The 27,453-nt window shown below is 38.7% G+C and overlaps 1 protein-coding gene and 1 long non-coding RNA gene across 6 annotated transcripts in view; one reads left to right on the top strand and one right to left on the bottom strand.

The window, feature by feature from the left end:
- LOC106043098 (uncharacterized) overlaps positions 1-27,453 on the bottom strand; it is a 139,629-nt gene that overhangs the window by 108,544 nt on the left and 3,632 nt on the right. The window lies entirely within an intron of this gene.
- Positions 14,473-27,453, top strand: part of SMPD3 (sphingomyelin phosphodiesterase 3) — a 119,769-nt gene continuing 106,788 nt past the window's right edge. For both annotated transcript variants that reach the window (XM_013192386.3, XM_067004678.1), the window contains exon 1: positions 14,473-14,661. The gene's annotated coding sequence lies outside the window, so the exon portion shown is untranslated. The remainder of the gene's footprint in view (positions 14,662-27,453) is intronic.

Below are 27,453 nucleotides of genomic sequence, written 5' to 3'. Positions count from 1 at the left end.
TTTAAATCAACCTGGTTCTTCTGAGCAGTTCCTCTGTATTTTATATGCAACAAATTTCTAAAAAAAAAAAAAAAAAAAAAAAAAAAGAGAGAGAGAACAGTAATCTATAAAGGTACAGATTTAAATAAGATCCATCAAAAATAATTATTATTTATTTCAAGCTTTTCTGCTACATTTTTAGTCATCAATACTTTAGTGAATAAACATTAAAAACTATTGTACATAAGTAAAACAGAACCAGGAATGTTATAGAGCTTCTAATGGAAAGCTAAAAGCAGAGCGTTAGGATAAGATCTTTTTCCATTAAGTTGGCACAAACAGATTAAGACCACAAGTACACCTGTTTATATGATCAGCCTGCTCTTCAACATGCAAATGTACATCTTTCCACACCACAAATGTAACTGCACAAAGATATTTTACATCTCTAAACAAGGTCAAACAATTTTGTATTTGTCCACGGCTACACCAAAATTATGGCCAATATTTTCATAGTTCTACTAACAAATACTCTATGTGGTATTAAAAATAAAATTTGGGAATCACTAAAGGCAGAATCTGATGAACACTGAGCACGCATTTGTTGTAGGAGACATAGATAATCAGAATTTTAGTCCCGAGTAATTTTTTTTTTTTTTTTACAATAAAAGTTTTCATATAATTGTACACAAGAACTGATCAGGATTACTGTGTTGCTGCATCAGGTACTTTTGTACAGTTCCTATGCCAAATTTCTGTTCTCCGTGCATCATAAAGCTCAGTGAGACATGGTGCAGCACAGACAATGTAAAGAAGTCTTACCAGATAGTGAAATAAGGATACCTGATGTACTGAGGCTGACAGGCTGTCAGCTTAACAGAGCATGCACCATTACCTGCAACGATCCTAACAGAGTGCAGAGAGAAACCTTTCTCTTACAGAATCACAGAACGTTTGAGGTTGGAAAGGGCTTCTGGAGGCACCTGGTCCAACCCCCTGCTCAAGCATGGTGACCTAGAGCAGGCTGCCCAGAACCACGTCCAGACAAGATTTGAGTCTCTTCATGCATGAAGATTCCACAGCCTCCCTGGCCAACCTGTGCCAGTGCTCAGTCACCATCACAGTAAAAAACAACCAAACAAAATACTGTTTCCTAATTTTCAGAGGAAGCCTCCCATGCTTCAGTCTGTGCCCTCTGCCTCCTGTCACTTGACACCAGTGAAGGGAGCCTGGCTCCATCTTCTTTACACCTTCCCTACATGTATTTACACCAACTGATGAGAACCCCCCAAGCCCCAATGCCCCCGACAACTGGGCAGCCCTGAACAGCACATAGTACTCCAGGTGGGGCCTCACCAGCCCTGAGTACAGGCACTCAGTAATCATTATTAAATTCCCAACATACAGTTCAATGTGGGATAAAATAATCTATATACTCCTCTTTTCCATTCTATAAGTAAACCTCTAGGGCTCACAGTACATTTAATAGAAAATTTTAGACACTAATATGGAATACTTCCAAGCCACTCTCCCTTAGGACTTATGTGCTGCTATTAAAGATGGTTTGGAGAGACAGGGTATTATTTATTAACAACATTTTAATGTAGGCTGCCTCATTCAGCAAAGCAAATTTGGTGTGAGGAATAGAAAATCTCTCCCATCAGCTCTTAAAATGATTCAGGTAATATTCTGTCTGATCAAAAGACTAGCCAATTTCCTCCTGACCACATCCTTCTCTGCTCTGACAGAGAATGCAGTGAAATACAAGCCTCCAGGCACGTGCTGGAGTAAAAATATTTTTAGATTTTTAATCCCCTGGCTGGATACAGCCATATTAAATATAGATTACCTTTTATGACTACAGATAAAACTGAATGAAAGAAGGGAAAAAGTCACTGAGTAAGAGAAAAGTATAGCAATGTAGGTATATGACGCGCTATAAATAATACAGTACAGAGAAAGCTAAGGTATATGTTCACCATATGAAGCAGAAAAATGAAGGCTCTATTTCTGGCATAGATAATTCAGTACAAGAATACATTTATAAATGAATAATACTAATTACATTAATGAACCATCCTTGACTTTACAAGGACTTGTTTGTAAAAGTCCTCTATAAACAATGAGATTCAAGCCCAGCAACTTAAATTTATATAGCCATGTCTTGGGATATAGAGAATACCTAACACATTTTTCAGTTAGAAGTTTTTATACTCCTAATTTTGAGAACTCAATGTTATTTTCACTAAATATGCAAAGCTTTGGTTCCCTTTGGTCGCCTTGCAAAATGAAATCATACTATTTTGATAGAGGATTCTGAATACAGGTTATTATTCTAAGCAGTATGACAAGCTGACGTTTCACTTCAGTTTTCACTGCATTGGTATGATCAATAAATTAAGAGTCTCCCTGTTACGATTTTACATATGTTTATTTGACTTTTCATGGAGGCCTCATGACGCCTTCCTTTGCTACGGATAAGATTTGTATTTTTAGCAGTGCATTTGGCTTTAGTATGGAACTACATATCAAGCTAACAATGCAACTTTCATTGGGAAGTAGTCATATGCCATGAAATAAGTGAGATGAAACTGTTCTGCTTTAGTGAATAAGTGATTGCTAGGAAGGACTAGAGTGCAATTTGTTAGACTACACACTGAACAGTTCAGCAGGAGGCAGGAAAAAAAAAAAACAAAATCCTATGTTTTAAAAGACTACCTTCAACTTTTCCCACTTAAATCAAGGTTCATACAGCCAAACATTTCTGTCCAGAGCAGAATGCATGTAGGATGGAACGAAGAAAATGAAGCTTTGCCAAGCAATGGGTCACAACATTCATGTCACTCTCAATAGAAGTAGCAAGCCTTCCCTGTGAAAATGCTTGTTTGATTAGTCCAGAATCCAAATTTACTGAGCTAATCTGGAACCTTCCTTTCATTTATAAATCCAAATCACTTTTTGGAATATATTAATGACACAAATTCAAACCAAAGGGCAGAGAAAAAAGAAAATAGAGACTCCGCACCCTTTACACATATTCATCTGCAATACAGACATCAATCATCCCTTATAGAAAGAAAAAGAACGATGGCTTTTACATCCAACACATCAGTAATGACAAGGTGCTAACTAGACAGCTAAAAGGATGACAAAAGTATTGTATATGGAAAAAAATATATATATATATAAAAAAACTACTTTTTTTTTTTTAAGAGATTTAAAAACAAACAAACACAAATAGCTCTTTTCCCAAAATGGCATGGCTATTCAGATGGCATGGCCATCTGAAACACAGATCAACTGGGAAACTGGAAAAGTTCCCAGCAGACAAAGCTCTAGCTAGAATTTTCTACAGAATCAACGCCACCATTTAGCGGTAATTGAAAGAATTTAAGGGCTCTGCTCCAAAAATAATGCAGTTTATATATTACATAGAAGCAAAAAAAACCATTCAAGTTCAACATCCTTTTGCTGATGAAAAAGGGCTGTTCGGGTTGAAACTCCTTATTAAAGTGCAATGTTCATTATTGTAAAGTAAGAGTCATTAAATAGTACTAACATCTACTGCTGAAGTCACTAGCACCACAGTGTTTAAAGTACTTTTAACTCATGGTTCTAATTCTGGCTACTGCTTTTTTTTCTTTCCCCTTGCTTGAAAATTTGAAACTGTTCACAACCAAAAGAGGAACTGAAGTAAGCTTTTAAATGATCTGCTTAGAAGAGAGATGGGTAACTTCTGAGGATCTAAGGAGTTAAGAGCACAGTAAGCATACAAAGCCCATTTGATTACAGAGGGCCCGAACTGCCTGTGATTATCATGTGTTATACTTTTTCTAACAAACAAACAAACAAACAACACAAAACAAAACAAAAACTAACTCTCAAACTTATGGAAACTTTCAGTGCTTTATAGCTTTATAGTATATAGCACAGAGCATAATTCTCCAGTTCTTATATTAAGCTGCCTTTGCAGTATTCCTCACTCAAAATGTCTTAAGACTGCACATTGGCTAAAACAGCATGTCGGAAGCATTCCCCCAGCTTTATCACTTTTCCTAAGAAACAGCATAGTAAAATCCTGTTTGCAGTGGTTCCTGCCCAACTCTGAGCTCTTGGTTTTTGTTTTGCTCCCCTGGCTGATATGTTGTCCCTTCTCTTACTGTTAGAGGATCTTCCATCAATGTCTGGTGGAAGGAAGGTTCATTTGAAAACCTTGCTGATTACAGGAGACAATCCTGTTCATCTTCAACGCTGATATAAACCACCTGGAGTCAGTAGATAGGCACTGACTCCTTCCAGAACCGAATTTGTTGTGTTTACATTAATTGTTTCACCATTTGAAACAAATGTTTATTTAAAGCTGATCAAGGTAAGAGCTGACCAGTGTGCCATTTATATCATCAGTGACTTTGCCACTCCATCACAGCAGGTTTTACTTTGAAGAAGCAAAAATAGCTTCATCAGACACAGAAGGAAAATTTTAAAGCTGTGGTTAATCAGCAGCAGTCTGTGGAGAAAACAGCAAAGTACTGAAATCTCCACTTCTGAGTAATTTTACTTGGGAAGCAGTCAGATTTCAGCATAAATTAACTCTGAGCATCCTGCTTTGTTTTCTGCTAGAATGAATCAATCAAGTACTGAAGCTAAATTCACGGCTTTTCATGCCATACTCTTTAGGGGAGGGTACGGTGAGATCATTTTTTTTAGGCACTAAATATTTTTCCCCCTACATAGCAGATCCATTACTTGTAAAATACAAGTCACAGTTACTGACAAAGGGTCTTTCATTAACCTTATGCTCTCAATCTTCCACATACTAGTAATCAGTAACACTGGAATGCTTACAGAGACACTCGGCCTGTAAACACACTCCGACATTTTTTGTTTTTTACTTCCTCCCCCCTTTACTTATTTACTATACATGACAGACTTTGGTCTAGTCTTTATCACTTAATTACAGTTTTAGTTACATCTCACGTCTCTAGTACTACTTTAAAGGTTTATGTTTGAGCAGATAATTAAGTCCGTTTCACAAATCTTTTTAAAGTTTTCCCTAACTTTTTTTATTACAGCAATATATTTATTTATTTTTACCACATAGGCAGCATACGGCTTCAATATGGAGTGATATTTAATGAATCCTTTTTAAATTAATTTGATCATTTTCCTACTCTGTACTAATCTATGATCACATCATTTTTTCTTGAAATAATCCAGTATTCAAAATTAATTTCAGAATCTAAAGTTAAATTTTTAAAGTTAAATTTTGGCTAGGAACTTGTATGAAAAATGTTTATGGCAATAATTCAGTCTTAAACCAGCTTGACTTACAAAGCATTCTGAAACCTCCCAACCTGGATTTCCAGAAGTAGGCAGAGTGATCTATACTTGGGTACCTAAATTAATGGTCTGGTTTTTCAAATATGCTAAGTAAAATTATTTTATTCCCTACTAAGACTTAACTAACTACAGCCTGCACATATTTAGTACTTTTGAAGGCTATAAGAGTGGCAAATACTAGGTTTTCATTTCCCAAACAGTTCACAAAAAGAAGAACGGTATTTTAATATTCTTCTGTTAAGTAGTAATACAGTAAGTGGCCTTGTACTCCAAAATAAACAAACATTAAAAAAACCAGAAGCTCTTTTGCTCTACCCATAACAATGAAGTTTTCTCCTAAAAAACAAAATATCTAATTCAAATGAATAATGGAAGACTACAGTTTTTATGCTTTCAATATTTACTTACTGGTCATTTAATTTCCTCCTAGAGCTAATGTGGAAGCTACTACCATACACAATCAATAATCTTCCTAGAAGTTCAGTTCAAGACTCAGACATTGGCAAAAGTAGTCAGCCAGAAATTAAATACATTTTTTTTTGGTGGTGGTGGTATGGAGAAAGCAATACAAACATTCCCAGCAACCCTTATTTAGCTTACTGACTTCCTGCTGAAGGATGATGTTCTAATCTTCAGAAGCTTTGTCTGACCGGACAAGTTTGACTGGCTGAAACTTATTAGCAGTACTTCAACTTGGAAAAGAAGCAACAAAATTTACTATTTTTATGAAGTTTTATGAAGTGCTTGTCACAACAGAGAGGGCAAGTTTGGATAATCAGTTCTTATTACTATTAAATATGTTTTGCTCCCAAAAGAAGGATGAGTCATTTTGTCCAAGTGGTAAAAAAAATTATCTAGTTGCTTTAGCAAGTGGAATTCCAATAAAAGATGGCACTTGATAGGAGGAACACACATTCTTCCTAGGAACAACAAGAACCTGAAAAATGAAGATTCATATATACAAGATGTTGCGCATTTTAACTAGTGCTGTTCTTTGATGACATGACAAGCATCAATGAATCAATCAATTTAACTTAACCTCTGTGAAATATTAACTACGGAGTCCAGCCCGTATTTTCCAGTTTGTGTTCAAGTCAAGTTTAGAGAGTTATTCTGGAAGTGATCCAGCCTTAAAAAAGGCTGATCTTTTAGCAAAAAATCAGCCCTACCCCCCAAAAAATTTGCTCTAAGACATGAGGCACCCCCAACAATTAAAGCATCCAAAATCCTGAAATTACAACTGGAAGTTTAGCTCTAAGTCCATTTTAGGTACACAAACACAACTGGTTTAGGCATCCAAATAAAAGCAGTTTTCAGAGGTAAAAAGTTTGGACTAGATGATCTCAGAGGCATTTTCCAACTTAAGTGATTCTATGATTTTGGCCTTCATATGCAGTTAGAGCATCGTTGGTATCTGATGGATAAATTACATTTTAGTGATAATTATTTTCCTGTTATTCTATGGATTAGTTCAGTTCGTCCATATTAGATATTTGCCCCCCTTAAGGCTACTAACAGATTAAAAAATCTCCTTGGTACATTTACAAGTTGCCTGAAAATCTTCGGATATTCTCTTTGAATCTCTTTTTTACACAGTATTTCCCTACTATGCTCCCATTCTGTTCTCTGACCGTCAAGTCTCTTGGGACACAGTCATTGCCTAGATTTTATTCTGCCTCTCAAAGTGTTTTTGCATTCCAGGCATTTTGCCCGATTTATTCTTACCTGTTTAAATAATGGTTTTCCCTCCTGTGTTCCATAACATAACTTATGTCTATCCAGCATGGACAGCACTGTGCAACAAACGTAGGACCGTTTCTGTGCTCCGCCTGCCTGTCTGCTCTCCTTTTCTCTTTCTCTCAGAAACAGCCCTGCTGCTCAACACTATCTGCTACACAGTTCCAAACACAAAGAAAAAGGTAAACCACCATAGAAATTTTGGGTAGATGTGAAGGGAGGTAAAAGTTATTTCACAATCAGATGACAGGGAAGAGACGCTTCTTTCATATGGTTTTGATGACAAGTCACAAACTATATCTTTGTAGTTTTCAGTTCTCTGAGCAGAAGTCTTTTAGAGGTCATGTTTTTCATACTGTTCAGATACCCACACCATGGAAAAACCTTTCTGAAATTGGTCATTCACCCAGTATAACTTTGAAAAGCTTCCCATCCGGTTACTCATGTTACAGCACATTAATTGTATCGAACTATGATACAATTTAAATATTTCCTCTCTATGATGTCATCTTAAATAAAAGATCTGGGCAGACTTGAATAAAAAAGGAAATTTTTAATTCAATCATGCTTTCTCACTAACTTCTTGGAAGTGAGTAACTTTCATGAAGGTTTTTAATGGAGATTTGGCTGAACCACCTGAGAAAAATCATCTCAAAATGAACACCCATCATTTACATGACTACCCAGAGAAGTATTTTAAACTGGACCAAGTACTGACATATCTTAACTGGACTTCGTATCAATGAATGAGGGAGGACTAGTTGGAGATGTGAGAGAAGGGGGCAGCCTGGGCTGCAGTGACCATGATATGGTGGAGGGGAGGATCTTGCAAGGAGAAAGCAGGGCAGAAAGTAGGATTGCAACCCTGGACTTCAGGAGAGCAGACTTTGCCTTCTTCAGGAATTTACTTAGAAGAATTCCCTGAGTTAGGGCCCTAGAAGGAAGAGGGGTCTAAGACAGCTGGTCAGTATTCAAGTATCACTTCCTCCAAGCTCAAGATCAGCATATCCCTGGGAGCAAGAACACAAGCAAAGTGGGCAGGAGACCTGCACGGATGAGCAGGGAGCTCCTGCAGAAGCTCAGACAGAAGAAGGAAGTTTACAGCATGTGGAAAAAGGGACAGGCCACGTGGAAGAAATATAGAGACACTGACAGAGTATGCAGGGATGCAACAAGGAAGGCCAAGGCCCAACTGGAATTAGATCTGGGAAGGAATGCCAAGAACAACAAGAAGGGTTTCTTCAAATACATCAGTAGAAAAAGGAAGACTGGGGAAAATGTTGACCCACTGCTGAATGGGGCGGTTGTCCTGGTGGCAAAGGATATAGAGAAGGCAGAGTTACTGAATGCCTTTTTTGCTTCTGTATTTACTGCTAAGATCAGCCCTCGGGAATCTCGGATGCTGAAGACAAGAGAGAAAGTCCAGATAAAGGACGGCTTTCCCTTGGTCAAAGAAGATCGGGTCAAAGATCAGCTAAGCAAACTTGACATCCACAAATGCACAGGCCCCGATAAGAATGCACCCACGGGTGCTGAGGGAGCCGGCCAATATTAGCCTGATTAAATGTTGAGCCCAAAATGCAAGAACAGGTAGGCAATTTAAAAGAATCTTCATAAACTAATAAATATTTAGAAGTAGAAAAATCCCTAGGTTTTGTAACTGAGCTGTAAGCAACTCTTTCTGGTACCAGGCATGTGCTGATTCTGCTTTTTATTTGTTTAATAAAGAGGAAGGCCTGAACTGTTATTTAAATCCAAAAATGAAGAACCTGTCTGTATCCCAAAAATGGACAGTGAACAAGAAGGAATACAGATGAGTGTATCCAGTTCAGAATAGGAGGGCAAAAAACCTGAAAATGATAAAAAGGTCATGGTAGCATTTATTCTTATAGTTGTTCTCTAGCTGTCCCCAAGAAATATTCTTGCCACCTTTATGCAAATAACTTAATTCATCTCATCCTAAAAAAATATTCATAGAAGAAATATTCACTTATGCATAGAATTTAGTCAAACAATTTGTATGTAAAAAGGTTTTGACTTAAGCCGTTTTTATTTAGCCAGTGAAACCAGGTTTGTAGTACCTATTACAATTCATTAAAACTGTTCACGGGAAAAGGCCATGAGATGCCTGCTGTTTCTGATTATCAGAACAGAGCTAAAAGCTATCTACCTCTTCTGTTGCTCCCTTGGATGCTACAATTATCCTGGCCAATTGGACATGAAAAAGAACATCCATTCTTTCAGAAATCTGAAGCATAATCTACTAGTCTGGATAACTACACTGCTTAAAAACACTGTAGACAGATTCAACCATAACTGTTCATCGGACAGTTTGCTGAGCAGCAGGATGTCAAAAACGATCTCAGATAACTATTTCTTTTTTCTTTCCTGCCGAAGAAAAATAATACTCATCCATAGACAGAAAAAAAAATCTCCCCATAAATTACAGGTAGCCTCAAGCTAACTTCATGTAAAAGGAACACCAAATAAGAATACTAACTGTTAAGTTCTACAAGTCTTCATGTCTTAATCTACAGTTATTTGCCTTCAGGTTGTACGATCCAGTAAGTGATTTGGAATCAGTGTAATAAGGCTACAATAGTGCCTTCGTAAACTATAAGCCTTCAGTTCTTGATGACAACTGCTATTCTGTTGCCATTCAAATTTAAGTTATATTGAAAAATCAAGGTTTATTAGCATTATTTTGACTGCATACTTAAACTATATTAAAATCAAATTTTTATTTTTAATAGTTTGGCATTTAATTGGCACTTTTTTTTTTTTTTTTTACTAAACTTAATTATAGGGCCATGTTTGCTTGCCTTTCAGACTGAGATGCTCCACTACAGTTAAACTAAACATGAAACAGAAGACTACGTAAATTTACTTTTTTGGACCTTGACAGTAAAATATTCGTTTATCAGTGCAATACTATGCATAGAAAAAGTAACACAACTTTATTCACCTGATCAACTTTTACCTCCTAATAATTGCAAATATAGTTTAGTCATTATGAGTCATCCTATCCTTCCTTACTACCAGCAGGACAGTTAGCGTAATCAGTTATCTTTTCTTTACACACAGGACAGCTCCTGTATCATGAACGAGGCACAGGCTTTTCTTGACTATCAAAAATATTTCTGACTTGAGTTTTGCATTCTTCATGCAAGGCTCCACAATGAGGGTGTCAGAAGCCATGGCATAAAGTTAAATAGGGATGTTAGCTTCCCACTGTGGGTACTAGTTACTAATATATGAAAGGATACATTTAAATCATACTATTACTAAAAAAATTTCTATAGTGATGACAGAACCTGCAGGCAGTAATTCCAATACCTACCCCAGGGCCTTAGTCTTCAGTATACACTGCTTTACCCGCTTCTTTCATTTTCTGTTTTCTTGAATTCCCTTACCTGCCTGCTTTCCAACAATATGGCACAATTAGAGGTAACACATTGCGCTCCATTTTATTTCTGGTAACACAACAGCTGAAGTCCCTTTCTGTGAAGCGCCAACCCGATCATCTTCCTGGATTCCCTGCAGCTTTGAGGATTACCAGAAAAGGGTGGACCAACTAATTAACACCTCTAAGCATTGTCTAACATAACCCCTTTTATAGTTGTGAAATCTCCCACATCTACAACTATTTTGCACTTTTTTTTTTGCTCACTTGTTAACAGTCTCTCATAAAAAAACATCTCTAGATATTCTAAAATGACCTGCTTTCTCAGTTCAGCCTACTTTTTCTGTGCATTTAATATCTATCCTTGAACAGTGATAAACAGACCGTTACAATGACATACAGAGTACCATGCCATGGAATCGCTCAGTGATAAATCATTTACCTTCAAATGAAGAATCATGAAAAAGTTATGCATGACACCTCAAAGCAATTTTCAGTACTCTATGTGAACTAGAAGGTCTAAAAATAGTTTCAAAAATGTATTTAGATAGTGACTATTTAAGGGCAGATCAAGGCAGTCTCTAAGAAGCACTTATTTTCGAATACTTAAATGCTTTATATTTATTTCATATATCCTTTCAATTATACAAGACTTACTGTACCTGGCTGTGTCATGTATTTTAGCTACACCATTTGGCACAATCTCTGCTTTTCTATTCCAATATCAATGAAACAGAACTTCTTCCTCTATTTTAATTTTTAGTCTATTTCTTTGCAAGGCAAAGGAAGCATTGATGCTACATGGCTCTAATTTAATGAGGATGAGAAAATGGAGGTAGTGAGGAGGAATCATGACATCTGCTGTTCTTTAACATAGTAAGAGAAAACCTTTGGAAGCATAGCTAGGTAAACCCTTAGACAGAACAATCAGTGATCCTTCAGTAATGTCTGATTAAATGTTTACTAAGCCCATCAATAAGAATTTGGATGTACAACAAACTGAAAACAAGTAACACATTGAGGTATCCTTAGAAAATAAAATTAGTAATCTTTTTCTTCCTTTCTTTCCTAAGATTTCTTCTTGTATTCCTTCTGCTGAAATAAATGCAGGGATGCCACTGAAATTGGGAAGAAATTTGTTCTCCTATCTGGCTTTCCCTGAATTCATTTTACTTGTGCAGGAAAATGGGAGTCTCTGTCTGCAGGGTAAGCAGGCTGGTTGCTGCTGACAACAGCACACTACAGCTGCTGTTAGCAGAAAGCAGGATCCATGAATCCAGTTATTCAGCTGTACTCAAATGGCTGATGATTGCCTATGCAGGACCTTAAAGAACTTTTCATACTTGATTTGATAAAGTCATTCTACTTTTACTTCTGTCCAAAACTATTTGGAAATCTAATAAACTTACTTAATATAGGCAGAGCCAATTCCAGCTTCAAAAATAGTGCTCAAGAATTTTTATGTGAATTTGGGAGAAAAGTGATGCTTATTCTTCTTCCATTTCAGTGCCCAAAAAGTTAGAATAAGGACTAGGTGTAGGAAATAAAAAATGAGAGTAAGAAACATGTGAGATTTGGGACATGAATTATTGTTACCTGCATTTTATAAAGGATTGTTGTTCTCACTAAGTCCTTTAATTGAATGATAATGTGTGTTAATAATAACCTGTGTGTTTGAATTAACATATTTAGATTATTCACAAGTATTTTGACTATCTTTTGGTTGTGTCTCAATCTTTTTTTTTTTCCAAAGCAGAAAATAGCTACTGGTGTGCTTTCAGCTAAAAAAAGAACTTGGCCTCATCGTGATTATGGGGTGAGGAAACAAAATGCAAAGAGAAGGGAGTTGTGACTCTCTTCCACACAAGCAAACCCTGTGCTAATTTCTGGTTTTGTAATTTGGGATACCCCACAGCTATATATAATCCTGAAAGTTTTCCTCAGCTACACCGTTTACCTCAGCTAGTCTCTCTATCGTTTCAAGTTCCCTGCTATTTCAGATGTAGCATCCCTCTGCCCCGAACTACCACACCAAAGCTCCAATTTTGAGGACGTACATTCTATTGTTACTTGAATGTGTAGGAAATGACAAAAGGAAGAAATTCTGTTTTTCATGATTTGTTTTTGACTATACCCAGAACTCATTTTTAATAATTCTGAGTCATTATTCAGAGTAAAGCATTTGCCTTGTAGTCTCACAAATACTTCCTACACTTACAATTTGTCAAATAAAAATTCTAATGTAGTAAATACTATTGTAAGCTTCTCTACTGTACTTTGCTCAAACTGTATAATGATGAAAAGTTCAGGTATGGCACTAAGAATACAGAATTCTGATTTAAGTAAGCTGTGAAATACTCTGGGGAAGGTACTTTAGGAAGTGATTTGATGGTTGTCATGTAGCCAGGATTAGAATAACGATAAGACAGCTATATGTATTCCACAGACTTCACTTACACTGTGATCAAGTTAGTGTGCTGGTGGCATATAATGAAGAATCAGAGTAGGAACCTATTGAAACAACACAAATCCAATAGTGGATAAATCCAAAAATCACTACGCAGCATGTAATATCAGAATCTGTGTCAATTTCTCACCTTTTCAGGAGAGCTGCAGAAGTGAGCTTGCTCAGTAGAGAGTGGCTGCATGATCCAGCTGCTATCAAGGAAGCCTATTACACTGACATTTAAGAACTATCCAAAAAACATCTGAAAGAGGAAGAGAAACCATTGCAATATCAACGTGTTGAAAAACTAACAGTAAGCCTGATTTCTTCTGCATCGTTAGTATAGAACAAGCCATGCAGGGATGAGGATAATCCAAATGAAAGATTTGCTAACTTCGTGTAAATAAGATATTCTGCTTAGTTTAATTTGGTTGTCCAAGTTTCCCTGTAATATTACTTGCTAGCTTGCAGTACAATTGCTAGAAAACATCTCCTGGGCATTGGGGTTCAAAAGCAGCAACACCAGGGCCATGCATAGGATCCTAGCATAGAATCTAAGTTCCTCTCTACAAAGAGAAAGCTAAAACACCATTTAATGCTCACCATCTAGCGATACGAAATTCCAGAAGAAAAATAAAAAGCTTGGAGAGCTGAAACACACAGCTTTTCAATATCCTGAATACCACATATCTCACAGCGAGAGATGGCATAGTGCTCAAACTTCTGAATTAAGTTGCAAGCCTTTAGCTCCTTGTATTAAACAACTCTTGAGAAACTTTCCTATAATGGTCATTACCAGAAACCCAAGTTTACTTATACACTGAAAAAAATCACTTCTTTTGACAAGGAGCTACATAGAAATCGTTTGGAAATACTGTGTCAGTTCATTTGTAAGGTAAATAATGACACTGCTTCATAATTATCTGAAGAGCACTGCAGAGCGCAGAGACATTGGTATGTCTTTGATTTATGTCCGATGCCTTTTTGAAAGGCAGCTGCAATCGGGCTACAGCATTTTTTTGCAGTGCTTTGCTTTTCATTAGGAAGGTGGCATCCTGACTTCATTTGGTTGCTTTTATGTATATTTTAGCTTCTAAATGTCGGTGACAGGGAGGAAGGGTGCATGGGGACAGGACACATCTTTCAGGACATTCTCCAAGACTTTAACAACTATATCACTTCTTTGTCCCTAATTATGCCAGCAAAATTACAGAAGAACTGCAGGATCTTAGTCTTTTGTTAAAAAAAATAAAAAAAAAATTTTGAACCCTCCATCCCAAGCAAAAGGCGCAAGCCAACCCCTGACAACATCCCAGCGAGGGGGTCACCCGCGCACGGCGCCCAGCGGGGCGGGAGGAGGCAGCGACCGCCAGCGCCTCTCCCCACAACGGGGCCGGGTCCCCAGGGGGCAGCACCACCCAGCCAAGCCGCCTCCCTCCGCACCCCGCGCCTACAACTCCCGGCATGCAGCGGGAGCAGAGCCACGCCTCCCCCTGCCGCGGGGAGGACTGGGAAGGGCGCTCGGTCCCCCGCGGGGCGGGGCGCGGCGGCGGGGCCCTCCCGCGCCCAGGGGCGGGGAGCGCGGCTCGGCCCCGCCCGCGGCGCCCGACGGAGCTGTTCAGCGCCCGGTGCTGAGCCGGCTCCCGGAGCCTCCGGCGCCGCTCCCTGCCCGCCGCTCGCATGGCTCCGGGGCTTTGAGCTCCCCGCCCGCCCGCCGTGGATGCTGCAGCTGCAGGCGGCCCCGGCTCCGCGGCAGGTAAAGCTCCCGTCCTCCTCCACCCCGCCCAGCCCCAGCTGGGGAAGCACGAGGAACAAAGCGGGGCAGAGCGCCTGCTGCTGAAGGAGTTTCGGGTTTTTAATTGCCGGGAGGTGGGGAAGGGAAAGGGCTGTTTGATCGCAGAGAGCTCTGCCTCGTTGTTCGGGGAGAAAAGGGTGGCGTGATGCTGCCCCTGGAATCGTGGTCTCGTGGTTTAGCAGTGGGGAAATACGTGCAGGGTTTGTCATACAGGTAGTGCTATAGGCAAGACTGCAAAATGGTTTCCTTGAATACCCTCCTTAGCTGTGGTGCTCAGATGGATTTTGCACAGCAGTAATTTCTTGCTCATTTCTGTATGGATTACTACTGCCCCAGCAGAGCCGGGGCGCACAGCTGAAGGTTAGAGACGGAGCAGCGTGGAGAGGGGTCCTGTGGCAGAAGTGGGAGGAAAAAATGCCTCTATATTTAAGGCCAAATGACAAGTTACATCCTAAATGAAGTCAGTTACAGCCAAGCATGGTGCTACTATGCCTGATGCTCCAGGCTTCCTCTTAGTGCTGGGTGATGAGTAAGGACTGGAGCAAGCAGATTAAACATGCACAATCAAGCAGCAAGTGTTCTCAGCTGTGCCTATGTGGAGTAGCTTCCCTTGTCAGTGGAGTGGTGAGTATTCCTTAACTACCCAAGGACTGCGTGTTTTACTCTAGAATAGGCTGTAGTTGTATTTGTTGTTGTATTTTTTGTGCTGGTAACTGACCAACTTCAAATTTTTAAGTGGCATGGGAAAGGAGAGGCTGGCAAAAGAACACTCGGCACTCTTCTCGCGTGTAGATAGTAAGAAAGAAGTTTAACCTAGGAGATCGCATGCAGCCAGACCAGGAACCTGCATAGGTTGTGCTGATTTCAGCAAGAAACCAGGGAATCGAACTAAGGTAAAAAAAACTACTTCCTTTAGAGAACCAAATGCAATCTAATTGGCATATTCTTCACATTTTACTTATGTCCTGTATCAAGAATTTCTTTAAGGTAACCCCCGCTCCCCACGTTACCATATCAGGTATTAAACCAGAAAAGAATTGCTGGGTTTAGTAAGGCAGGCATTTAAAAGCAAGTTGATGAGACATCAATTCCCATGTTATCAAATATTTTCTCAGTCTGGATTGAAACTTAACACTTCTCATTTTTCATTACTTTTCCCTGAATTAATGATTTTAATAAGTCCAGGTGTGCAATTAATTTTCAGGAGATAATGCATTTGATTCATCTTATCTAGGCTGTAGTTTCAATTTTTGTGCTTTATCTTACTAAGAAGATTTGAACAGAGTGGGTACTATCTCTCGGTCCTCACATATTCAGAAAAATTTTCCTCCCAGTAAGAACCCTGGATACACAGGGCAGAACATCAGGCCCTTAAAGGTAGCCTTTCAAGTTAACAATTACAACAGCACATTACTGTAAAATTAAAAATCAATTTGTGCTTATGACTGTATACAAGGCAGGCTTCCCCCCAGCAGAAATAAAATGTTTCCTGACATGCCTCCTCCCTACTTCTGGCTTTTAGTCTCAGTGCCACAGAAGCCTCAGAGCATGTGATCAGCTATATGTGACTTAAGCTATGCTATTGATTTTTTCTTACAATGAACGATTACTATGGAGTGACAAGTCAACCATTTTGATGTTAACAGATCTAGCTCTGTTCAGTGCTGGTAACCATAGCACACAGCCTAACCCACTCTGCACACCTCACTGTAGCAGCTTGCTTTTAAATTAAAGGACACAAACCTTAAAATAGGTTCTCTTTTTGGGTAGGAATGAAAGAGGCTTAATACTAGAATGGCACTGTAGACATTTCAGTTGCTGCCTGCAATACTCCTCGAGGAGCCACTGAAATCTCAGAGGGGCTAAGCTGCATGCTCTGACCACACCCCTACATTGCCATAATTCATAAACCGAGACTGCTTGCTGCCACATCGGTATTTGTACCTGGTCAGTTAGGACAAAGACAAAGCTCTTTTGTGCTGATGAAGCTTGTACAGCATGCCTTTAATAAGATTTATGATCTTAGTCTTCAAGATATTTTTAAAAGGACACTTCTGTTACCCCAACATTACTTATACTAAAGGCTATTGCAATTAGAACATTTTTTAATTGCTTACGTGGCAGCTTGGACAATAAAGTAGTATTTTTCTGATGTAGATTCACAGCAACTTTCCCTGTCCAGTTATCATGCATTCAGCACAGTACAATAAATCTCAAGTTGCAAGCTCTTCATGGAAATGTTTATCCTCTATAGTAGACTGCTGAAGTCATGGAAATATTTCCATTACACTTAAGCAAAAGTCTATTTTTCAGAAAGACTTGTGCAAAAAAAAAAAAGGAAGTATTTGAGAGCCACTGCTATGATCCGACTATAAAGCTAGACTTTTTTAAAGATCAAAATCCTTATAAGCATAATTGGTATAAAAATGCTGAAGTTAAAAATCAACATGTTATTGAAAAGCAGTAACATTTTTTCCTGCTAACTATATGTGGGAGTAAAGAGACATACTTTTATGAAAGAGAGCCCAAGTACCCTGCATCACGATAAAATCTTTTAACATGCTGTTTTGTTCCCTGGATTGTGGCCGAGATTGTCTATGTACTTTATAGAACCCTAAAGAAAAAAAAATGTACCATATAGTGCCAGTTTTCTGCTCGAATTCTAGCAATGTTTGCCATTACCTATAACTAATAGTACTTATCCCCATGAATGACATTAAATTGTTAGTATGTTGCCCCCAACTCTGCTCTTTGAAAGCTATTTAAACACAGAGTGCATTAAAGTCACTGAACTGCTTCCTCTTAAAAGAGGGTCTGCAAGCTTTAAGCAAGTCACCGGGATTACACCTTTTAAATAGCAAGTAATGGTCTCAGTAATTTTTGAAGGTATAGCTCCTAACTTGAAGACTTACTACAAATATTTAGAATCCATAGGTAAGTTTTCCACAACACTCAACAGTAAAGAAAATTACAGCTGCTCTCCAAGCATGACTGCTATAATCATGTACTTTTATGTACTGCAGTTCAAAGTCACTGTAAAAAACCTGTGAAAACAGACTACAGTTGAGCTGTGACACTGTGCAGAGGAACAGTCCAAGCTGACTACGTAATGCTGGCAAGATTTTGCACACGAATGCTCATTTCCATTTTATTTTGAGTTAGACAAAAAGTTAGAGCATTAGCCTGGGGACAAGTATCTATGCTGAATTGCATTCAAGAAGAAAATGTTGTACTCACTAAGTTCTACTGAACTTTTTTTCTAGTACTTGTGATGGGAGTAAGGAAATGAAGCTGGGTTAGAGGACAAGCCCTGCATGTTACAGTTGTATTTATCCAAGTCATCAGATTTCAGCAATTCCTGACTTAGTCATGACAGTGCTGCCCTTTGATGGCTGTCCTGTCATGGTCACCACAGCAGCAGGCAGAATGCTGCCATACCTTAATAAGAGAATGTTTGCTGGTCACTTTAAGCAGGAAGAGAGAGCTTCGTGATTACAGAGAATCTCAGTGAAGATGAAGGAGACTGAGAAATTTTTCAGTCTTGATTCCTATACTTGCTAAACCTCAGACATGTAGCACATTTGAAGAACTCAAAGGAAGCACGCATGTGTGAACTGAGCCCTGTCTCCTCGCTGGGAATGGATGCCTGGGCAGCATGCCTGCTGCTCCTGTCTGTATGATTATTCCCTCTGGCTGCTGGCCTACTGGGCTTCAGGTCAAATGGCACTTGATAGTTTATGCTCTCCACTCACCTGCTATTCTACAGCTAGCATAGATGTGCCTGGACGAGCGTCAATTCATAAGAACTGCATGAAATAGAAACCCAAAGAATGACAGAATAAGCTATTTCACTTTGAGACTTGTCTGATACTGATATCAAAGAGTTAGATTTTTGTTTTAAACTCCTGCTCCTCAAGCAAATTTGCCCCCCTTCCTCCCCCCCCCCCAATTTTCCTTAAACAATACAACTTGACAAAGTTTGCAAATACAGCCATCTTAAGCACCCCAATGAAACATACAGGACCAAAATCTTTAAAGCTTTTGAAACAGCCAGAGTTCCCATTAGCTTCAGTTTGGGATAGTTACACAGTCCTCTACAGATTTGGACCCAAGAGATCTCTCATATTACAACCAGAAGATCCATCCATGAATCTTCCACCCCTTGGAAGTTTAACCTCAGCCTGTCTGCTTATTTTTTTGCCTGTAAACAGGGACTATTCTTACTTAGATTTGCAGGAAGACAGCAACTCAGTTGGCATGGTTTGTTATTTTTGCTTTGGAAGTGCATTTTATTTACAGCATTTCATTCATTTACAGCACCTCAGATACAGAGCAGGCAAATATTTATCTGGCATTCTTAAAACGTGGGGAAACTGAAAAGTGCCCTACCATCACAACTTCTATGTTATCTTGCACTTTAGAAACTAGCATGTGACCTATGATAGAGCTCTACCATAGAACAAGACTTGTCTTACAAGGCTATACAGTTTTGAGGTCATCCAAAATGCATATACTTCAAGTAATTTAAAGTATATTTAATCCAGTGATACATTGCCAGAGAACAGGTTATAGCTGGACAACATAAGCCAGGAGATTCTGACTTAAATATGAAGAACATCAAGGCTTAGACTTATACCACTGTCTCATAGGAAATATACCACCCACAAGAAGTACTACAAACAAGTTCAGTACAAGCTTCACAGAGTACATCCTAGGCATTGTTTTGGGTAGCTAGTCACTGTCTTGAAAAACACACTTAGGAAAAGGTTTAGCAGGTGGTTAGCATACAGTGACACCACTTCCCCTCCACTCCGCAAATCCTTTGTTACTAAAGGACATCAGCTTGAACAGTATTCTATTACTGTTATATCACTTCATATTTTAAACATACACAGCTCCTTAAATCTGAAAATCTGAAATAATAAATGCAAGACAAGTAAGTACGAGACAAGTATTTTCTCTGTGGTACTTGACTTCTGTCAACTACTGTAACTCAAGCACAATCTATTTTGGTATTAACAATAGCAAAAATAACCTCCAAAGTGACAAGCCATATCTGCCACTTGAAAGTATACAAGCTTTTAATATATTTAAAACCTGACTCAGGGTGAAGAGATAGCATCACAGGATTCCATCTGTCCCTTGACTATTTCTAAACAGGTTAACATTTGATTCCCCCTTCTACACGCTGACAAAGGAACAGTTTGCTGCTAATATTAGAAACGTGCAATTTCTTCTATTCCTTAAGATGAAGTTTGCTTCCAAAATTCACGTTTCAGAACCAAGTCCTACTTGTCTCTTTGGTTTTTAAGCTGTCAATGGGAAAAGGGCCTACTTTAATGCTTCTTGAGAGAAAAGGAAACATCGTGGAACAGGTGGTAAGATCCAGTGGTAGAGGAGAAAAAACAAATGAAGTCTACAGAAGAATGAAGGGGAAAGCTGCTTGGTGCCTGGATGACACTTGGAAAGCTTAGAAATTAAGAGCAAAATAAAGGAGAAAATACAGGAAAAATGGGAACGCAAGACTCAAAAGGAGACAAATCAAGACAGAACACAGGGTAAATAGGGAGTTAAATTTGCAAGGACTAAAGATCCTACGTGGTCCAGAATCAAGATGTATCACAATAGTATTACAGTTAACCCTCAGCCTTTCAAATCAGACTTTCACATAACAGTTGAATCCATGAATTACCCTAGCCTTCCTTACCTCTTCAATTGTCCATCTGATCACAAATAAGAACGGCCCATGCTATCATTCCAGAGAGACAGTGTGGTTTCACCGAGCAGGCACCCAACTCAGTGCCCAGGTACCTTTTCTAACTTGCCATGCACCTGTGGAAAGATACTTCAAGCTCTAACTACTCACTATTGCCAAAGTCATTCTACTCCAGTCAACAGCACAAGTCCTCAGCTGGCCGAGTTAAGCCCCACAGAGCCTTATGTTGCTCTTCAGATAAAGAAATGGCAGAGAGAGGGTCATGAATCACACTGCATTGCTAGACCCTTGCTCCATTTCCTTCCCTGCTGTTACCTCCTTTATAGGGAATGTACATTATTTATTAAACTGTCAAGACTAACCATATTAATTCCTTTCATCAGCTCTAACTAGGTCAATATTTTGTCTACTTTTTGACCCCAGATGATCATTAATAAAGTGACCTTTTACAACATGTAAAAGTTTTTTAAATATAGGTTTTTAGGGTAGACTTCAGTAGCTTATCTAATAAGCCAAAGTATGATTCATTGAACTTATCTGTTGAGGAAACTTCCCAGCAAGAGTGGTTAAGAGTTTTATTGCTATTACCTTGTATTTCACAAAGAAGTTTCCTTATTCCTTTGAAGCTAATTTCACACAGAACCAGAAACCCAGAGGTGACAGTAGAAGAGGCTTCTTATCAAGATGCAACTACCAGAGTAGCACAACGTGCACATTTTAAAGTCACAGTAAATTCATAGTGTAGCCTACCACTGGAGAACAGCTAGCCATCAGTTGTGTCAATGTAGTTTCATGTTTGCACCAATGCAGGGTAAATGTTTGACACGATACATCAGAAGTCAAGTGAATACTAAGTTCTTAAGTTAATTGACACACCTGCTCTGGGTTTGGGATCTACATTTTGTTCATTGTCTGAAATTCTCACTTCAGCCATTTCTATAGACTAAAACAAAAAAACTAATGGAGTGTTCAGTATTTGATCTTTAGAATACACCTTCTGAAAAAGTACTGGTAGCTTGTAACACTTGTTCCTAAAACAGAAAGATGTCTGAACAGCATGATCACTAGTGCCTGCTGATCTTCTACCTCTTTGAAATGCCTCTTGAAAGGAGTATACTGTTTCACCGTAGGAAGCCATTTTCTTCCCCTTATTCTGCTTTTCTTCCCTAAAGGCTAGTAAGAGTCAGCCTTTCACCTGGCTAGAAATTAACAAAGTTTCAATGGCAGAAGGGAGCAAATGCAAGGACTCAATATATATCTGAGTCATGGCTTTTGACACTACTGTTCACCTTCATTGCTTAATACTTAGCAACTACTCAGAGAATAAGATTCAGTGTCACTATGAAACAGACTTCTGTATGCTTCAAGTGTGCCTAAATTAACTAGTACAGCCTATATGCAAACAGTGAATCTGCACGTTTGTATTTGTAGAGTACTCTACCCAAAGTCAGAAGTCTGATTCCAGTTTCTTGCACTTGAGAACACTGCCCTCAAAAAGCTATCCTTCAAATTTTAACTGCTTGTCTTTTACAATTTGCATTTTCCCACATTTATGCAGTACAAGTATCCTAAGTATAATAACATGCTGTAATGTAATGTAGGAGACTTGGTTATTACACAAGTCACTGTCTTATGTACCTCTGAGCACTGCATCCATGTCCAAAGTCTGAAGATTTGGACACATACAAAGTCACCTTATGAAATAGCAAAGAATTTTTGAGATGACATGAACGTCTGCAGTGTCTAGACCACTCTTGCTCTGTTTATATCTACACATCTTCCATACCTCAGTTGTCCTTTATCACAGATTTTGAAGAGCTTCCTATCACATCGTGTATCTGAATAACCTAATGTGTACCTTTCCATATCTACATGCAAACTGAAGCTGAAGATAAGCAGACAGGGTTCTTCCTCCCTCCCCACAACATTGGCTAGAATTCCAATTATTTATGGGGGTAAGATTTTTGATTGTTTCTACAGATAACATTTTCTTGACTTTTCCAAGAAAACTGCTTGATAGTAAGCCTGCATTCAGTTCACATTTATCATCACTATCCAATCAACATGAAAGTTTTCTGGTTGTTATGTACTAATTATTACTATTAACTAAAGAAATTGTGGTTCACATCAAAATAAGCCACAGTTTATAAACGCTCAAGTCTGAATTTGGAGGGCTTGTATACACGAAGATGTTAAGATTTGTTTTGGTCATGCATTAAGTTCACCTAGATTGAGAGCATTTTTTCCAGATCTATGGAATTAGAATAAGTCACATAAAACTGTTTGCTCTAAAACTATTCAAGAACTCCATATCTGAACCAGTCTTTTATTGAATTACTTTATGCTTTTGAAGGAAACATGGACCACAGCTTTGCAATAGTTTCAGTCACAGGTCTGCTTCCAAACATTGTAACCAACTCGGCTCAGTGAGTTTGCCTAGAAAACCAACTCCTCTTTTCATTAAAGAACAAAGTAGTAAAACAGCCAAAACTTGTGTTGAAATAGAACTGTTACTTTGTTCTTTACCACCTACACTACACTTGCAGTACAGTAAGAGGAATTCACTTTTAAACAGAGTAACTTGCTTTAATCTTTGTCAAAAACAGTCAGTTTACTCCAATTACTCATTCCAATATACAGAAAGGTGTGTTGGAAAGAGGGCTAAAAAAATCCATAAAATCCTTTAGTGTCACCAAAAAGCAGCTAATAGAAAGATGCCTGATCCCACTCCTCAGCAAACAGTACAACTTTGTATTTTCTTTACTTTTCTGGATGGAAAAGAGACAGTATAACCCTACCAGGGAAGAGATCTATTAGTTCAAAAGAATTAGCACCTAGCAGTTGCGTGGTTATAGTTTTCCATACAGACTACTCCACTGTTCACATATTGCTAAGTAAAACTGTTTGTTGTTGCTATTGGAAGCGGTAATAAATTCTCAATGAAAAATAAGTGAAAAGAAGATACATTAAAATATGAGTGTGCCCTAAAACATTTCAAAATTTCAGAGGCTGGAAGAAAAACAATTTAGTTCCCAGCCCCTCTGCACAGTTAGTTGTGTGAAATCTGTACTGCTTTGCCACACAGATGAGAGAACAGTTTCAGAACAACTTCTGAACAACTACGGGAGTGTCTAATCCAACACAAAGCTGAACTCTACCACAGATGACTGTATCAGCAGAAGGGCAAGGCAGGGAGACTCTAAACAACAGGTAGGATTCTCTTATCCAAGTTAATGAACTGGCAGAGACCAGTGAAGAAAGATAAGAATCTTGATCATTTAAAATTTCTCTGCGGGCTGGGATATGTCAGCAAACCTAGTCTAAGGTTAAAGACAAATTTAATGGGAACACCATAGTTGAGTATTACGCCCTCTTATCACTGAGAGTGAGAGGAAGGAAGGATACAGGTCATGCTGTGCCTCCCTTAGGGCCTGAGACAGAAGAGAGAAACCCTGACAATTAGCACCCATAATTCAATCCTGAGCATAAAGACATATGTTTTGCTGTATACACACTGGAGATGAACATTCTCACTGGCCAAAGAATGCACACACCCATCACTTTTTTTGTAGTGAAACAAAGCTCTGAGCTTTACCTGTAACCTTTCAACACAGAAGTTAAAGATGACAATATAATCCAAAAATAGCACTCCATTGTTTCTAGATCTGGGGGAACTTTTCTTACGCCCGCACCAAAGGTGGAAAAATTACTGAAAAGAGGCCTGTCCTGATAAGGTGCAATTATGCAGATTACTTCAGTTGCTGCCAGGGTATCAGCTATATGATAAGCATTCCTTTGCAAGGACGATGTACAATGGAAATGAAGCATGAGAAGTTGGCTACCACAGACCAGCAGACAATTCCAAATCCAGACTGCTGCAAATGGAAGGGAATATCTTAGGTATGAAATGATTTTTATTCACCACAAGAGCACTGAATTAGTCATTTCAGCTTCTTGTTAAACTATCAATCTTCAGATAACACAAGTAACAGAAATAATTGGAACTTTTTTAAAAGCCTGTCTTCTCATCACTCCTCAGAACCTCCAGCCTTTTACTGCCCTATTATAGCCGTTCACCACAAAACAGAAACATAATCAAGATAAGGTGAAAAGGTACAGGCATAGCTAAGTCTTTATTGAACAAAAGTACATTGAAACTGTTACTGAAAGTTCCTCCAACAGCGCACAAGCTGATAACGCACACAAATCTAGCACCTAATACATTACTCTGCATTTTGCTCCTGCACTCATGTGTCCTATAGGTACAGGACACTACCTTACCAGATCACTGAGTCAGCATGAAGTATTCCTCCACATTAACCTATGCTTATACATACTAGCTTTCCCAGACAGTTCCTAAAAGTAGCGTGCTACAGTTATTAAAAGTTCTTCTGGCAGCTGTACTTGTGGCAGATTGAGAGGCACGGACTCCGATGTGCAGGATCAAAATCCAGGTTTATTAGGCAAGTATGCTTCTTCTGTACACTAGGCACAGAGGACGGTAATTTTCTGCTTGTCCTTGCAGCAGGTTTCCCAGTACTACTCCTTCTCCTCCTTATCTCATACATAACTTCTCTTTACTCTTCCCACAGCTTTTGTCCCATCATTAACCCTTCATGTGCTTCAGTCCCCACACCTAATTTGTTACTTCCTTGCTGTAGAATTTATGTTCTTAATGAAAGCTTGAAGTCAGCATTCCACGTTATTGCCTCCTCCAACAGCTAAAGGCAACAAGTCCCCAAAATGCTGTGCTTTCTGGAGAGCCAGCCCACACTGAGGAGTGCTGGGAAGCAATCTTCCCAGCTGTGCTCCATCACTTCAACAGACACCACCTGTTTGCTTTTGTCACCACCCACACAGTAATGATGCACAATTTCATTACTTCACAGTGGTCCTTCAAGTTCAGTTTATACATTGACCATGCAGATTTTACATACCAAATAACACCCTCAAAGAAAAAGCAAAAAACAGCCCTAAAAGAAAACAGCAATAAAAATCTAGACTTCCATTCAGCCCTACCACCTCCCTCAAGTCTTAATGCTTTCCACTGTTATTTTCCCTACTATTTTCTCTCACACAAGCAAGTTTCAAGCATCACAACAAAACGGAGTTTTTAATTTCTGTAAATAACTTTCCATTACATCCATTTACTCCTTCATTTGGTGGTCTGCTAGCAGCTCCTGAGTACCTACAACTCCTAAAAGGGATCTATTATGTAGCCACAAAGAAAGGTTTCCTCTGTGCAGTCAGGTTTTCAAACATATGCACGTCTTTCCCAGAGCCCAGAAAATCCTGACAGATGGAAGAACCAGTAGACAGCTTCATCCCTGGAAAGGCTACACATTAACTCTGTCAAGCAGAGATTACAGTTCAGATTCCATAATTTGCTTCTGAATAGCTACTTCTGGCAATGCTATAGGGCCCAGCTCCAGGTGTCTCCATTCAGACCTTACCTATACAGTCTCTGCACCTGTGCCACAACAGAAGTTCCATCATATAATTCATTTCAACAGAATGTGGAAAGTTACTTGACCTAACTTCTTACTGAACCCATTATAAGTAAATAGAACAGCCTGCCTTGTTTTAGTAAGTGTGAAAAAGATTAATAGAAAAATCACTGCGTAGAGCCTATTACTTTAGGATGTTGCAAATGAGTACTTTGTTTTTGCAAATAGAAATATTACTTATTTGGATACTTTTAACATTGTATTCTAATACATTTAGATTAAAAACTGAACCAAAAGCTTCTATACCTTCCACAATTGAAAGATTTTATCAACCAAATGCAAAAGTTTAGTTCATACTTCTTTCATTTTATCGATTTCTTTAACTATATTATTCAAGTTTTGACTGGTTTGTTGACAGGAATTTTCTTTGGTAACTGAGGTTAAAGCCCTAAATTTGTAAGTCTTCTGAGGTCTAACTTTGTTTTTCCAGTGGGTATCGGGAGATTCCTTTGAGTTTATTGGGTGCTAAGTAACAGCTAACACTTTATAGCCTAGCATGTAAGTGGATTTTGTCTGCTCTAAAAATACCCTTCAAAACCACATTCTACTGAACAGTTTTATTTCTCTGTAGCAAGTTTACTGGTTATTTTCAGTTCAATAAGTAAACATAGGCATGATGTTTACCTAACAGTGTTTCTTAATACCAATGAGACTATGTTCAGTTTGAACCCAGGCTACAGAATACAGCCTGCCCAGTAACAAGGAGGGAAGATGAAATACAGTTCACTAGCTTCTGTCTACAGCTTTCTTTAGTTTGACTGCTTGTTCTTTTTAGAATTAGATATCTGCACCTTCACTAAAGGAGAGGAAAAGTTTATTAGTTACCAACTCACAGGTGCAGACCACTGGGCACCTTCAATTTTCCTCTGCCTCTCATGGTCATACTTAAACATAAGGCTTGTCTTGAGAACCTTATTTAATGGTGTTCTGGAGAGAGCTTTTACAGCCTCAAATGCCACCTCCAATTTGAAAGTCAGACTCTGGGGCAGGACATTGCCTGAGAGAAAGACGTACAAGAAATTAATTATATACCCTTACTATCTGCCATGCTGCTGTCTTACTTGGTTATTTTTTACTTTCTATAACACTGCACAGGAAAGACCTGGTCAGTGCCAGAAATACAACACTATGCATCTTTTACATAGCCTAAGAGCTTTTCTATACCTACGGAATTAAACTGAGTTCCCTTACCAATGTAGTGCTACAGCTTTAACTTCCCAGCCCAGAAAAGACTAATCTATTAAACATATCCTGCATGTTGTCATACAGGTAGAGGTAAGCTGTTGTAGCTGCAATGGTTTAGTTTGGAAGCGAGTCTTCTTATTACAACCAGTCCCTCAGCAGAGGTAGTACATGACAGACCTAAGTTTATCCTGGAGATCACAGGTACAGTGGAGATATAAAACCCAAGCTTACTAATTATTAGTCTTGTAAGCACACTTAGTTTTCCTTACCATTAGAGAAACAACATGTATGAAAAATCCTTAGAAGATGACAAACTAACATCTAATATGCAAGTCAGCATCCCAG

The sequence above is a fragment of the Anser cygnoides genome, chromosome 12 (assembly GCF_040182565.1).
Source record: "Anser cygnoides isolate HZ-2024a breed goose chromosome 12, Taihu_goose_T2T_genome, whole genome shotgun sequence".
Classification (NCBI taxonomy): domain Eukaryota; kingdom Metazoa; phylum Chordata; class Aves; order Anseriformes; family Anatidae; genus Anser; species Anser cygnoides.
This window is presented reverse-complemented; position numbering and strand designations above follow the sequence as displayed.